The 12,284-nt window shown below is 42.4% G+C and overlaps 1 non-coding gene across 1 annotated transcript; it reads right to left on the reverse strand.

The window, feature by feature from the left end:
• Nucleotides 1–9,381: 9,381 nt before the first annotated feature.
• On the reverse strand, nucleotides 9,382–9,499 carry LOC115224916. The gene has a single exon (XR_003882902.1). It is a non-coding gene; the product is annotated as a 5S ribosomal RNA (ribosomal RNA).
• Nucleotides 9,500–12,284: the final 2,785 nt, after the last annotated feature.

The raw sequence follows: 12,284 nt of genomic DNA on the forward strand, positions 1-12,284 counted from the left end.
ATACTTAAGCACCATTAGAGATGAACCCCATCTCCCAGGATACACACAACGAGCACAAACTGACTCAAACTCGCTCCTACACATGTCAAAATTAAACAGAGAATACAACCTGGCAACCACACCAGACTCTGAGGATGGAGTCTTCGACTTGGCCTGAGCATGGACTCAAACTCAAATGAAATGAAATATCTATGATGCAATCCTCTGGATACAGAACCTCCAACTAGGGAGATTCGGGACCCCCTCCCAGACCACAAGGGCACATACCCTCACCTGCAGACAAGAGAACTGTTCTCCAATCTACAGGAACATGCTTAGAGTATTCAACTTATTCAACCTAACGATAGATTCACTGGGAAAGAGAGAACTCCTTCTTCACCCTAACTTTCCTTTCAAAGAGGAACTTAAAAGAAGGTGATAAGGGCTGCTCCCAAGAGGAAGGGCCTATTGTCAATTCTTTCAATTTCATCCACTACACAATCTCTTCTGCCAAAGATATTAAGCAGAGGAACAACACCCTTTAAAGCTGGATGGTTAAGGGGACCTCACAGTATTGGACTCAGCTGCCAATACTCAGTGATAAGAAAGTAATAAGAGGAAGCTATGGACCATGTCCAGTTATGGATGAAAAAAAAAAAAAGCAGTAATAAGTGATACACACACACATATATATATATATATTATATATATATATATATATATATAATATATATATATATATATATATATATATATACAATTTTTTGTTTCAGCCATTACACTGCAGCCATGCTGGAACAGTACTTTTAGTCAGACAAATCAACCCCAGGACTTATCCTTTGTAAGCCTAGTACTTATTCCATCGGTCTCTTTTGCTGAAACGCTAAGTTACAGGGACATACACCCACTAACTGCGGTTGTCAAGCAATAGTGTAGGGACAAACACAGAAACAAACATATATATATGTACAAAAGGCTTCTCTAAGTTTCTGTCTACCAAATCCACTCACAAAGCTTTGGTCAGCCCAAGGTTATAGCAGAAGACATTTGCCCAAAGTGCCACACAGTATGGGACTGAACCCAGAACCATGTCATTGGAAAGCAAGCTTCTTACCACACAGCCATGCTTGCACCTATCATCATCATCATCATCATCGTTTAACGTCCGTTCTCCATGCTAGCATGGGTTGGACGGTTCGACCGGGGATCTGGGAAGCCAGAAGGCTACACCATGCTCCGGTCTTATCTGGCAATGTTTCTACAGCTGGATGCCCTTCCTAACGCCAACCACTCCGTGAGTGTAGTGGGTGCTTTTTACGTGCCACCTGCACTGGTGCCAGGTGAGGCTGGCATCGGCCACGGTCGGATTGGTGCATTTTACACACCAATAGCAGAAGACACTTGCCCAAGATGCCACGCAGTGGGACTGAACCCGAAACCATGTGGTTGGTTAGCAAGCTACTTACCACACAGCCACTCCTGCGCCTATATATATATATATATATATATATATATATACATACACACACACACATATATATATATACACACACATACACACACATATATATATATATATACATATACATACTTTATTTAAAAGCAGCAGAAATACAACAAAAGCTGTTACTCAGAGTTTCATGTTCCCACTCATCGGAATGTGAAACTCTGAGCAACAGCTTTTGTTATATTTCTGCTGCTTTTAAGTAAAACATATTACTCTACCTCTGGTATTTTTTCCACCTATATGTGCTTACTCCAGTATATATATATATATATATAATATATATATATATAAACAAACTTAAGTTTGTTTTTGAAGTGCTGAACTGTATTATAGTACAAGTAGAAAGATATATTTATCAACGCGTAAGATATTGATATAACAGTATATATGGTACTGTGTATATATTGATATAACAGTATATATGTGTCATCTCTTGTGAAAGGTAGGAGAGTCCAGTTTGCTGGACATTGTTGTAGAGCTGAAACAGAAGTAATTTCTACTCTTCTCCTCTGGAAGCCATCTACTCTTGATACCAGAGGGCGCACACTCTCCTACCCTGATGTAATCTCCATCCAGCAACAGGACCTCCGTAATGCCATGATGGACCGTGAAGTCTGGCGTAGCATGGTAAATTCCATTGTCTCGACCACGGTCGAACAATGATGATGATGATATATGGTACAATATCCCTTACAGAGCAGAAAATCTGAGCCATGAGAATCGAACTCACATCCCTTTGATTTCTGGTCAAGTGCTCTACTGTTAGGTTAAACTCCTTTACTGACAAATTCTTCTGCAATTTAGAACTTATAATAATAATAACAATAATAATAATTTTGAAAAATACCTTAGGAATGAGAACCCAGGTGCGAAGTTTCCCCCAAGACACCTGATGAAGGCTGGAGGGTATACCAGCCAAAATATTGTGTTAACAACAAGATGAGGACAAATACTCATCAAATGTAAATAATGTACATAATTCCTCATCTCTTAAATATAGCACTGTACACACATATATATATATATATATATACATATATACATATACATAACTACACCAACCACATGGTTTCGGGTTCAGTCCCACTACATGGCACCTTGGGCAAGTGTCTTCTACTATAGCCTCGGGCCGACCAAAGCCTTGTGAGTGGATTTGGTAGACGGAAACTGAAAGAAGCCCGTCGTATATATGTATGTATATATATATATATATGTGTGTGTGTGTGTTTGTGTGTCTGTGTTTGTCCCCCTAGCATTTCTTGACAACCGATGCTGGTGTGTTTACGTCCCCGTTACTTAGCGGTTCGGCAAAAGAGACCAATAGAATAAGTACTAGGCTTAGAAAAGAATAAGTCCCGGGGTCGATTTGCTCGACTAAAGGCGGTGCTGCAGCATGGCCGCAGTCAAATGACTGAAACAAGTAAAAGAGTAAAAGAGTATATATATACATATATACATATACATAACTACATATGTGTGCATTACTGACATCATCAAAATTTACAAACTTCAAGAAATCAGGAAATAATTCCTTTTTTTTCTTCTTTCTTTGGAATAGTTTAGCTCAAAGCTCATAAAGAGACAAATAATAGCATGTTAATGATAAACACTATCATTTATAGCTTTATCAGCTTTGAGTTAACCCCTCCCCCATATATATATATTATATATATAAACAAACTTAAGTTTGTTTTTGAAGTGCTGAACTGTATTATAGTACAAGTAGAAAGATATATTTATCAACGCGTAAGATATTGATATAACAGTATATATGGTACTGTGTATATATTGATATAACAGTATATATGTGTCATCTCTTGTGAAAGGTAGGAGAGTCCAGTTTGCTGGACATTGTTGTAGAGCTGAAACAGAAGTAATTTCTACTCTTCTCCTCTGGAAGCCATCTACTCTTGATACCAGAGGGCGCACACTCTCCTACCCTGATGTAATCTCCATCCAGCAACAGGACCTCCGTAATGCCATGATGGACCGTGAAGTCTGGCGTAGCATGGTAAATTCCATTGTCTCGACCACGGTCGAACAATGATGATGATGATATATGGTACAATATCCCTTACAGAGCAGAAAATCTGAGCCATGAGAATCGAACTCACATCCCTTTGATTTCTGGTCAAGTGCTCTACTGTTAGGTTAAACTCCTTTACTGACAAATTCTTCTGCAATTTAGAACTTATAATAATAATAACAATAATAATAATTTTGAAAAATACCTTAGGAATGAGAACCCAGGTGCGAAGTTTCCCCCAAGACACCTGATGAAGGCTGGAGGGTATACCAGCCAAAATATTGTGTTAACAACAAGATGAGGACAAATACTCATCAAATGTAAATAATGTACATAATTCCTCATCTCTTAAATATAGCACTGTACACACATATATATACATATATACATATACATAACTACACCAACCACATGGTTTCGGGTTCAGTCCCACTACATGGCACCTTGGGCAAGTGTCTTCTACTATAGCCTCGGGCCGACCAAAGCCTTGTGAGTGGATTTGGTAGACGGAAACTGAAAGAAGCCCGTCGTATATATGTATGTATATATATATATATATGTGTGTGTGTGTTTGTGTGTCTGTGTTTGTCCCCCTAGCATTTCTTGACAACCGATGCTGGTGTGTTTACGTCCCCGTTACTTAGCGGTTCGGCAAAAGAGACCAATAGAATAAGTACTAGGCTTAGAAAAGAATAAGTCCCGGGGTCGATTTGCTCGACTAAAGGCGGTGCTGCAGCATGGCCGCAGTCAAATGACTGAAACAAGTAAAAGAGTAAAAGAGTATATATATACATATATACATATACATAACTACATATGTGTGCATTACTGACATCATCAAAATTTACAAACTTCAAGAAATCAGGAAATAATTCCTTTTTTTTCTTCTTTCTTTGGAATAGTTTAGCTCAAAGCTCATAAAGAGACAAATAATAGCATGTTAATGATTAAACACTATCATTTATAGCTTTATCAGCTTTGAGTTAACCCCCCCCCCATATATATATATATATATATATATACTCTTTTTACTTTTTTTACTTGTTTCAGTCATTTGACTGCGGCCATGCTGGAGCACCGCCTTTAGTCGAGCAAATCGACCCCGGGACTTATTCTTTGTAAGCCCAGTACTTATTCTATCGGTCTCTTTTGCCAAACTGCTAAGTGACAGGGACGTAAACACACACCAGCATCGGTTGTCAAGCAATGCTAGGGAGACAAACACAGACACACAAACACACATATACACATATATATATATATACATATATACGACAGGCTTCTTTCAGTTTCCGTCTACCAAATCCACTCACAAGGCATTGGTCGGCCCGGGGCTATAGCAGAAGACACTTGCCCAAGATGCCACGCAGTGGGATTGAACCCAGAACCATGTGGTTGGTTAGCAAGCTACTTACCACACAGCCACTCCTGCGCCTATGTGTACACATATACGTACATTTTCCATGCTGGCATGGGTTGGACAGTTTGACTGAAAATTGGTAAACCAGGGAGCCGCACCAGGTTCAGTCTGATTAGGCAAAGTTTCTACAGTTGGATGCCCTTCCTAACGCCAACCACTCCAAGAGTGTAGTGGGTGTTTTTTACATGCTACTGGCACAGGTGCCATTGACCTGACACTGACATTGGCCACAACTATGATTTCACTTGGCTTGACAGTTCTACACAAGCCTAAGGTTTCAATTACCTGTCACTGCCTCCATAAAGCCCGATGCTCCAACGGTGCTTTTTACATGCCACTAGTATGGCTGCCAATTAGACAGCCCTGACTATGATTTCACTCAGCTTGACAGGTTTTCACAACCACAGCAGATCACCTAACATTTGAAGGGGGCTTTTAATGGGGCCAGTTACACAACACTGGCATCAGCCATGACTACGATCTCACTTGGCTTGATGGATCTTTACATACATGTACACACACACATACATACATATCTGCACCCTCCCCCCACATAAAAAGCACCAACCGAACGTGGCCGATGCCAGCACCGCCCCGACTGGCTTCTGTGCAGGTGGCACGTAAAAAGCACCAACTGACCGTGGCCGATGCCAGACCCCTCTGGCATCTGTGCAGGTGGCACGTAAAAAGCACCAACTGACCGTGGCCGATGCCAGACCCCTCTGGCTTCTGGTGCAGTGGCACGTAAAAGCACCACATACCGTGGCCGATGCCAGAGACCCTCTTGGCTTCTGTCAGTGGCACGTAAAAAGCACCACTGACCGTGGCCGATGCGACCCCTCTGGCTTCTGTGCAGGTGGCACGTAAAAAGCACCAACTGACCGTGGCCGATGCCAGACCCCTCTGGCTTCTGTGCAGGTGGCACGTAAAAAGCACCAACTGACCGTGGCCGGTGCCAGACCCCTCTGGCTTCTGTGCAGGTGGCACGTAAAAGCACCAACTGACCGGCCGTGCCAGACTCCTCTGGCTTCTGTGCAGGTGGCACGTAAAAAGCACCAACTGACCGTGGCCGATGCCAGACTCCTCTGGCTTCTGTGCAGGTGGCACGTAAAAAGCACCAACTGACCGTGGCCGATGCCAGACTCCTCTGGCTTCTGTGCAGGTGGCACGTAAAAAGCACCCACTACACTCTCGGAGTGGTTGGCGTTAGGAAGGGCATCCAGCTGTAGAAACACTGCCAGACCAGACTGGAGCCTGGGGCAGCCCCTGGCTCCCCAGACCCCCGGTCGAAACCATCCAACCCGTGCTAGCGCGGAAAACGGACGTTAAACGATGATGATGATGATGATGATGATGATGATGATGATGATGATACACACTGACATATCTATGCATATGCATCATCATCATCATCGTTTAATGTCCGCTTTCCATGCTGGCATGGGTTGAACGGTTTGACTGAGGACTGGTGAGTCAGAGGCTGCACCAAGCTCAATATGATCAGGCAAAGTTTCTACAGCTGGATGCCCTTCCTAATGCCAACCACTCAGAAAGTGTAGTGGGTGCTTTTACGCGCCACTAGCACAAGGGCCAGTCAGGTTATTCTGGCAACAACCACTCTCAAAAGGTATTTTTATGTGCTACCTGCACAGGAGCTAGTCCGGCAGTACTGGCAACGACCATGCTTGAATGTTGTTTTTCATGTGCCTGTGAGGCGACGCTGGCAACGATCACGTTCAAATGGTGCTTTTCACGTGTCACCGGCATGAGAGCTAATCCGTGGCCCTGGCAACGATTATGCTCGGATGTGCTTTTAATGTTCCATTGGCATGAGAACCAATCAGGTGGTACTGTCATCAGCCACGTCAGTGATTTTGATTTTGCTTACTTAAATATATAACCACACACACATATATAAACATATACACACACTCATCTTCATTTACCATCCACAGTCCATGCTGGAATGTGTCAGGTGATTTGACAGGACTTGATAGGTTCAAGGACCGCATCATGATCCAGATTATGTTTGGAATGATTTCTACGGCTGGGTGCGCCCTTGTCGACAGGGTGTACTGGGTGCTTTTTACACGGTGCAGGTACTCACTAGAACACTATGCAGCTTGCAAGAGAGAGGCAGGCCAAGAGTATGAAGAGAGTGGGAGATACAGCAGTGGGGGAGGCAGAGATAATTTGGTGGTACTCTCTCTTTACTCTTTTACTTGTTTCAGCCATGCTGGAGCACCGCCTTTAGTCGAGCAAATCGACCCCGGAATTTATTCTTTGTAAGCCCAGTACTTATTCTATCGGTCTCTTTTTGCTGAACTGCTAAGTGACGGGGACGTAAACACACCAGCATTGGTTGTCAAGCAATGCTAGGGGGACAAACACAGACACACACACACGCACATATATATACATATATATATATATATATATATATATACATATATACGACAGGCTTCTTTCAGTTTTCGTCTACCAAATCCACTCACAAGGCATTGGTCGGCCTGGGGCTATAGCAGAAGACACTTGCCCAAGATGCCACGCAGTGGGATTGAACCCAGAACCATGTGGTTGGTTAGCAAGCTACTTACTACACAGCCACTCCTGCGCCTAGTGGTGGAGAGTGATCAATGAAAGTATGGGAGGAGAGAAAAGTATTAATACATGTAGGATGGATAACAGGAAGTGGTTTTGGGTAGTAAGAAAAGTGATATCAAGAAAGAACAGCCATTAAGGAGATGGTGGTAGTGGTGGATGTCTTGAAGAGGAAGGGAATTGACAGAAGGCCTAGTTGTGCAGACAGAAACACAGCTCTACTGGAACTCAGTTTTGCTGATGTGGACAATATTGAGGACATTGCCAATGAAAGACGTGATGAATAGGGTACTCCAGGGTCCAGTCTGTACAGGAGAAGAGAAAGGACTAAAGTTTGGAAGATAATTTCTATTTCTAATGATATTCGCATCCCACAGACAATGAAGTTTGCCAAACGCATTTGTAGCTGGGGCTATGCAGTTGATTATTTCATCGCCCTACTCCCTAGACATGAGAATGTCCTTATATATTTCAGGCTTCTGTCATCAACGATGCTGGGTTCTGAAAGGAACTGATGAAATAATGGTGGGGGGTTTTTATACCTAATTTCTTTGGAAATGAGCCTTGGTGGGGGCAGGGGATGACTTCAATCCTTTTAATGCAGAATGCGATCATCATCATCATTGTTCGACCGTGGTCGAGACAATGGAATTTACTATGTTACGCCAGACTTCACGGTCCATCATAGCATTACGGAGGTCCTGTTGCTGGATGCCTGTATCCCTGGAGATTACATCAGGGTAGGAGAGTGTGCGCCCTCTGGTATTGCAAGTAGATGGCTTCCAGAGGAGAAGAGTAGAAATTACTTCTTTTTCAGCTCTACAACAATGTCCAGCAAACTGGACTCTCCTACCTTTCACAAGAGATGACACAGGTGGTAGTTTCCCATATATTTGCATTTTGGTTGGATGGCGCTTTTTGGTTGCGATAGCCAAAACAGAGAAACAATTAACAGGATACCTTGATAGATGTAGCAAAAAGTGCAGCAGCAGCAAACTAGAAGCCACACATCAAGGATGTCATATGTATTGAACTGAAATTACCACAGGCATGTTGCAGCAGGACTGGAAAGAAATGCTGCAACAAGAAGCTGGGGCCAGGACACAAACTTCCTTTGTGTTGTTTGAAATGTTACATGACTCTGACCATGCAGGAGTGGCTGTGTGGTAAGTAGCTTGCTAACCAACCACATGGTTCCGGGTTCAGTCCCACTGCGTGGCATCTTGGGCAAGTGTCTTCTGCTATAGCCCCGGGCCGACCAATGCCTTGTGAGTGGATTTGGTAGACGGAAACTGAAAGAAGCCTGTCGTATATATGTATATATATATATGTGTGTGTGTTTGTCCCCCTAGCATTGCTTGACAACCGATGCTGGTGTGTTTACGTCCCCGTCACTTAGCGGTTCGGCAAAAGAGACCGATAGAATAAGTACTGGGCTTACAAAGAATAAGTCCCGGGGTCGATTTGCTCGACTAAAGGCGGTGCTCCAGCATGGCCGCAGTCAAATGACTGAAACAAGTAAAAGATAAAAGATAAAGATAAAAGATGCAATACACACACAGAGGAAAAGGTATAACTTTAAGACACAGGTGTGGCTACATGGTTAGAAGTTTGCTTCCTAACCACATGGGTCCAGGTTTGGTTTCCATGGGTGGAACTTTGGGCAAGTGTCTTCTACTATAGTCCCAGACCAACAAAATCATTTTGAGTGAATTTAGTAGACAAAAACTAAAGGAGTCTTGTTGCATGTGTTAGGTGTGTGTGTGTGTTCGGATGGATGGATTGATTGATTCTAGTTTCAGCTCATGAGCTGTGGCCATGCTGGGGCACCGCCATTAGACAGAAAGATGTTTACAGCACCTAGGTTTCCCAAGCGGTCACCCATCTAAGTACTAACTAGGCTCGATTTTGCTTAACTTCGGTGATCGGACGAGAACCGGTGTTTTCAAAGTGATATGCCGTAAACAGATAGATATGTTTCTTTATTAGCCACACAGGGCCGAACACAGAGGGGACACAATACACTGTAGAGCTATTCTTTTTGAGAAAAGATAAAAAGGAGAAAAATAAAATTTCGATCAAAAGGGACCGTGAAAAAAAAAAGGGGGAGGGGCAATCGAGAGAGAGAGAGAAGATAGAAAGATATACACCCAAAGGCAAGAGACATGGCTATGTGGTTAAGAAGTCCCATTTCTCAACCACTTGATTTCAGTTTCAGTCCTATCATGCAGCACCTTGGACAAGTATTTTATACTACAGCGAAGCTGGCCAAATCCTAGTGCGTGCATTTGGTAGATGGAAGAAATAGGCCCATTGTGTGTGTGTGTGTATATGCATACATGAGTGAGTGGATGGTTTGTTGTTTTGATATTGTGAGCTAACCACAGACAAGTACAGACAAGTCACACACATGTGGGATGGTTTGTTAGCAATTTTGCATGAAAACATGTTTATGTTTGAAGGATTAGGGGAAATATCTACCTTAATTGGAAACAGGTGACAGTAGGCAACTGGAAGGGTATCAGGCCATAGAATATCTACCTCAACAACTTTCATCTGACCCGTGCAAGCGAAATGAGGACATAGAAACGATGATCATAATATGTGCATATAAACATGTGTATTTACACTTATGGGCATACACATGTGTATATATATATATATAATATATATATATATATATATACACAGTTTGCCAGCTCTGTCTGGCCCCGTGTCGGTGGCACGTAAAAGCACCATCCGTTCGTGTCCGTTGCCAGCATCGCCTGGCCCCGTACTGGTGACACGTAAAAGCACCATCCGTTCGTGGCCGTTGTGCCAGCTCTGTCTGGCACCTGTGCAGGTGGCACGTAAAAAACACCCACTACACTCGCGGAGTGGTTGGCGTTAGGAAGGGCATCCAGCCGTAGAAACACTGCCAAATCTGACTGGGCCTGATGAAGCCTTCCGGCTTCACAGACCCCAGTTAAACCGTCCAACCCATGCTAGCATGGAAAACGGACGCTAAATGATGATGATAAGTATCAATGCACATAAGTGTTTCATCATTTAACACCCATTTTCCATGCTGGCATGAGTTTGCATATATAGATGTATGTGTGTGTGTGTTTACAGGTTAAATAAGTACATACATACACATATATACATGGATCCACATATAAACACACACCTTTTACCTGATTCATTCGCTAGACTGTGGCCATGCTGGAGTAACATCTTGAAGAATTTTTGATCAAATGAATGAACTCCAGGACTTTTTTTAAGCCTGGTACTTATTCTATTGGTCTCTTTAACTGAATCGCTAAGTTACATGGACATAAACAAACCAACACCGGTTGAAATGCAGTAGTAGATAGATAGATAGAAACAGACAGATAGATAGAATGGGCTTCTTTCAGTTTCCATATACCAAATCTATTCACAAGGTTTTGTTCAGCCCAAGGCTTTGGTGGAAGACACTTGCCCACGGTACAATGCAGTGAGACTGAACCCAGAAGCAAGGGGCTGGGAAGCCAGCTGTACCTTATGTACATACTTCATGGACAAAAGTTTGTAAGTCCAGTTCCAGTACAGCAAGTTTATAGGACATAAATGGAACCAAGAAGAATAACAACACACACATACACACACACACACACATATATATAAATAGGCGGCGAGCTGGCAGAACCGTTAGCACGCCAGGCGAAATGCGTAGCCGTATTTCGTCTGCCGTTACGTTCTGAGTTCAAATTCCGCCGAGGTCGACTTTGCCTTTCATCCTTTCGGGGTCGATAAATTAAGTACCAGTTACGCACTGGAGTCGATATAATCGACTTAATCTGTTTGTCTGTCCTTGTTTATCCCCTCTATGTTTAGCCCCTTGTGGGCAATAAAGAAATATATATATATATAAATAGGGAAGAGTAAAGAAAGCTGTATCATGGAGAGACTCTGCTTCCATAAGCGACAGAGAGAGAAAAAGAAAGGGAAGAATGTATGAGAAGGAAGAAAGCGGAGAGAGTTTCCTTTTCCATAGAGACACACATCAACTTCAGTGATAAGAGGAACAGCTGCACTTTGACATTGAAAATAACAGACGGATTTCTGTCTGTTGTTACAGTTTGGCTTTTTTCAAGGTTACTACTACTACCACTACTGCAGTAACTGCTGCTGGTACTTCTACCATTACTACTACTACTGCTGGTGCTGCTGCTACTATTATTAATACTACTACTATAGTTGCTGCTGCTACAACTACTAGGTCACCCCTCCCCTCACTTATCAATTAGGTGTACAGTTTCATCAGCCTGCTAGAAAGAGCAGTTAAATCACATACTTTACTGTATTTCGAAAGATAAGGACATTGATGACTAATAGTCCTACACATATATTTAACACATGATGGGCTTGGCTGGAATACTTATGATCATAGACTTGGGATGACCACCAACATCATCAACAGTAATTGCATTGTTGAACCAAAGAAGTAGCCTCTACATGGTCACTCGACTTTCTGGAAAAAGCAGTCAAATTTCCTTGAAATTGCACCACGAGATAAAAAGAACACAGTTTTAGGGACATAATGCATGAGATAAAGAGGACAAAATAGTCAGGGTTAGAATGCTTTTGATCTAAAGGTTGGCTGAAGTTAACGAGATAAATTAGTAATTATAAAAATCAGATGATTATTGGGTTTATTTTTTTTTTTTTTTCCATTACTGAGTTAAAAAGTTTTATATTTGAAGAAAACAGTAAAGGAGATGTGAGAG

The sequence above is a fragment of the Octopus sinensis genome, linkage group LG26 (genome assembly GCF_006345805.1).
Source record: "Octopus sinensis linkage group LG26, ASM634580v1, whole genome shotgun sequence".
NCBI classification, from domain to species: domain Eukaryota; kingdom Metazoa; phylum Mollusca; class Cephalopoda; order Octopoda; family Octopodidae; genus Octopus; species Octopus sinensis.